Here is a 4,684-nt window from a genome sequence, read left to right on the forward strand (position 1 = left end):
TGACTAGACATTTTGTACCTGCATGTGTCCTGGACCAGAGAGAGATATTACAATCCAGCAGCTCTCTATTCAGAGCCCCTGCATCACAGATAAACCTTTGCCCATCCTTATAGCAACTTACTACTCTGCTCTACAATGTGATCTTCTTTAAAGCTCCACTGGTGTCTGCCAGAAGTGCAACTTGATATGAAACCCACAAGTGCCAGACAGCTCCTTCATCTCTCCATGACAAATAAATCTTCATGATAAATCCATGCTCTCCAATGTCACCTCTTATATATAGACAATCAAAAAAGCTAAGTTACAGAAGTGTGAAGACAAGGCATATGAGTCAAATTATATTTAACCTCTGGTTCAGTGGTTCTATCCATCAGAAATAGTTTGTTACATTTTTAACTTTACTCCCTGATTCACGTTAAGAATTTTTTTTAAGTATTTCTGGACTGCACTGAACTCTTCCCCTCCAAGATGCAGCCATTCTTATCCTCAGGAATAAACCTTTAGGTTATTTTTCCTCATCACTAAAATGAACTTAGCCCTGAGGCAGGAGCTCAGAGGCTCTCTGCTCAATCTGACAAACTCATATCTCAGCCTGGGAAGACACTGAACAGATGGGCATCTCATGGTGGAGGATTTAAGCCAGACTGGATCCAGCCAAATTCAACAGGACCTCAGACTGTTTCCAAAGCCAGGGACTGCATCTCTACATACTCCAGGATACATAAAGATGCAAAAAGCACATCAGTCACTGAGTAAATAGCAGGATTTCTGGCTGCACATTCGGTAAGTTCTGCTACGGCTCACGGCACACCTGGGCAGCACCAACTAGAGACTGACGTGGTGCTCAGCAAGGGATTGCAATATGCAATTTTGCCATCTCAACAGTGTCTCTTGTTCCTAGTAATGAGGCAGTTGCAAGATGGAATTGTTGCAAGAGGTCTTGGGCTCTGGGCTCCCTAGGAAAGATGCTGCCCGGATAACAACCAAATCAAACCATGAGCCCAGAGTCATTGGAAATATTCATCCTGCTGCAATATGCCTTAAAAATAACTGACTTTAAGTTGCTTTCCTCCAGTCTGAGGAACGACTGGAAAAAGTGCAGAAGACAGCTAAAGCAAGACAAGAAAGGAACCCGCTCCTCCAGCTCATGCTCCACTGGGACAAGGACCCAACAGAAGGAGTAGAGATAGCAGAGGAAAGAAACCCCTCAGCAAAAGGAGCACTGGACTGAGCAGAGGCATTAATACTGCATCCAGCAGTGAGAAGACGACAGGGGCTGGCAGCACCCAGGACCACTCCGGGGAACATGGCAGGGCTTGAACTTTGTTGCCAACAGCTGCACTCTTGTGGAGCAAAAAAAATGGCACCAATTATTGGTTACCGATCTCAAGCTGCCCTCAAACCACTTGAAACTGGCTCATCAGTAACCTCCTCTGTGATACCTACAGGAACAGCAGGCAAACAGGCCACAGGAAAGCAGATACCTGCTAATGAGACAGCCATCTCATTCCCTCTCTTTGATTACCTCCTAAACTCAGTCAAGAGATAGTATGCTTTATTTTTGTCTCCCCTACTGAATCAGCATCTTCAATTCCCAGAGGTTTTCCTGCTGCTGGTAGTACACGCACCAAGAGCCAGCTTCACCACGGCTAAGCAGGACTGGAGGCCAAAACACTCCCTCATTTGCTTGGCCCTTTCCCACAGCCCTTGTGGCTCCCAACTCACTCTCTTCAGCTGCTGCCTGTGCTTTTGAACACACCTCCCTACAGTGAGTCCTTGGCAGATCTTCTGACCATAAGGTACCAATGTGCTTCCCACAGGATTGTTTCAGCTCGGAACAATCCTAGCCTGTATCTGTCAAGTGTGTAGGGGAGGGACCTTTCATGCGTCTTTCCCCAAAAGATGTTGACACATTTGTGAAATGTAAAGCCACGGAAGCCTCAGAAAATCGTCTGCCAAGACAAAAAGGGGGATTCTGTTAGCCCTGGTGTGACCAAGAAGAATAAAGCATATGAGCTGCTTAGCACAGAAAGTTAAACAACCTCCTGACTTTGAAAGCCAAACCCTTAAAATTGGAATAGTTTTCAAGTTGGTTAAATTGAACATGTTTTGCCTTAATAGAGCTTCACAACAGGTCTTAACAGTCTCACACGCTGATAGGTCACCATTCGTAAAGAGAAAGTAAATTCACAACCAGAAGCAGCACTTGCTCCCACTGCCTTGCTTTGCAAGTTGGATCTCAGGGACCCACTCACAGGAACTGGATCTCGAGGGCAATATTCCCAGAAACAAGCACTCAGGAGAGAAATGGAAAATAAGTTACAAAGGAACCAATTTTCCAGGACCGTGTCTATTTTAGCGCACTTCACACACAAGCGCACAATGCTGACGCTAAGCAGGGAAAAGCAGGTCCTGTCCTCACCAACACCCACGTGCACAACAAAGGCTACTCAATGATTTTCCCATTTCTTTTTAGCCGTGCCTCATCTTGGAGCAGCTGAGGGGGGTGTTGCAGGCAGCAGTAAGAGCAGGGGATGGGTGATCAAGCCTCAATTCTGATCTCAAAGTCAGAAATAACCTTTCTGGATGTTCCTGTGCCAAAGTAACACCAGCGTCTGCTTAAACCCCCTCACAACTGTGGCCCCCACCCCTTCAGCCTTGCTCTCTCCCAGAAATGAGGGAGCTCCAGCCCCTGAAAAGGGAATGGGTCTGCACAAAGGAGGGTTTTGATCAGCCTGTCTCTGCTATCAACAGACCCATAGCAAACTCCGCTCACTCACAGCCTTGCATTGTCCTGCCCCATCATTTCCAAGATCATCACACTGGAGAACAAAATCAGGCACTGCTTCTCACCGAGACAAGCACACAGGCTGACAGGATTCCTGCAGCACAAACTCCAACTCCACATCCATGCATACAGCAGCAGCTGCACTGCTCAGCCTTACTGAGGCAAACACTTTGGATCCCCTGCTGCCAGTAGTTTACTCAAGGCTGCGAGGCCTGCTCACTGGCTTAAGTAAAAACTAAACACAAGTACTTACATGGCTGCAAACTTCATCCTAAACCATGGGAGCATGTGGTGGGCAAGGCTGAACCAGAGAGGATGCTATGAGTCATGTTGGTGCAGCATACCCTTCCTCCCTCTCGAGATGTTCATAACAGGCCATTTAGAACAGGAACAAGGGAAGCAGTAACATGGAAGATCGATTTTGAATCAAGTCCTCCTTCCCTTCATGCTGAGTCCCAGGCAGGCAGCTCGCATGCTCCCCTTGCTGAATAACCTGTTTCCCCAGCAGAGAATTGGCACTATTACACCGCATTTATGGCCACAAACACAGGCTGCAAGGGCCAACTTTTGAGCCAGCCCTCGGCCCTACTGCAGCTGCTTTTGCTTCTCTGACAAGAGACAAAGAGGTTTACTAACCTCCTCCCGCCTATCAAACAACTGGCACCTGCAGTTCATGGAGAACAGCTGGAAGAGGTTGGGCCCAAACACAAGGAAAGTGGGGAAGGAAGGGAGCAGAGCATCTTTGCTAAGGAACCTCCTTCTTTCCCAAAGCAAAAGGCTCCCAACCAGCAACGGTACCTTCTCTGTCCAGCCACTCTCTCCTTAGCCCCAGGAGTGGTCACAGTCCACGAGGTTTTGCTCCTGAGGGCGTTTTTAGCCAAAAGACCAATAATGATCATATAAAAGAAAAAAAAAATTTTAAAAAATCAACTCCAGTAGAAAAATAATTTAATAAAGGGATAAGTTTCAAGAAAATATCTGTATAGTAACAACATTTTAAGTAAAATGTCCACAAAAATATACATGTCTACTGTGATTATACATTAAGTTTTCCAACAGGTCCTGTTTCACACTTGGTTCAGTCCATCTAGGAAAAGCCTTACTGCTAGCAGACTTCCTGGGATAGATCAGTTTGCACAACAGAATCATATGATAAATGTTTTCTAACTCATTTTAGGCTCGTACAAATAAACTTTGGAGTTCGTAACAGTCCAGAAGAGATCAGGTTATACCGTATCATTAAAAATTTTTAAAAAAAGTAAATACAAACAAAGAAAGCAAAAGTCAGCCACCCAAGGGACACTGTCAGGCAGAAACAGCAGCCTACAATACACACCACACAACACTGACACAGCTGGAAAAGCAGGGGGATGAAGGGACGATGGGCAAGAAGGAGGGAAAAATTCCAGGAAGAGGATTCCTAGGAATTGTGGAACTGCTAAACGAGGGGGCTATAGAGAGGCAGGGGAAAAGCACACACGTGACCAACATTTCTAGAAACCAGACAATTTTTTAACATAGAAGATAAGCTAATTACAGGAATATGGAAAGGAATCAGTGGAGAATGTTTATTTCTTATTTTTCCAAATGGCTACTGAGCTGTAGAAATAACAGGTCTGTCCCAAAGAGCCCTCACCAATAGTGCCAATTCAGCCAAACAGAAGAGAAAAATCCGGTTACAGAAATCGAAAGATGCAAGAGTACAGTAAAAAGTAAAGAAAACATGTTCCACCAGCAGAGGACAGGAACGAAACACTAAAGAGGAGATGCCAAACAAGAGATACCAATTTTGTCAAAGGAGATGTACAATGCCACAAAAAATAAACCAAAAGGAACAAAACAAAAACCCCACCCCATAGAAAATGGAAAATTGCTAAAGAAATAAAAGGACACACA

Source organism: Neopelma chrysocephalum, unplaced genomic scaffold (genome assembly GCF_003984885.1).
Source record: "Neopelma chrysocephalum unplaced genomic scaffold, ASM398488v2 Primary Assembly neopelma1_61b, whole genome shotgun sequence".
Classification (NCBI taxonomy): Eukaryota; Metazoa; Chordata; class Aves; order Passeriformes; family Pipridae; genus Neopelma; species Neopelma chrysocephalum.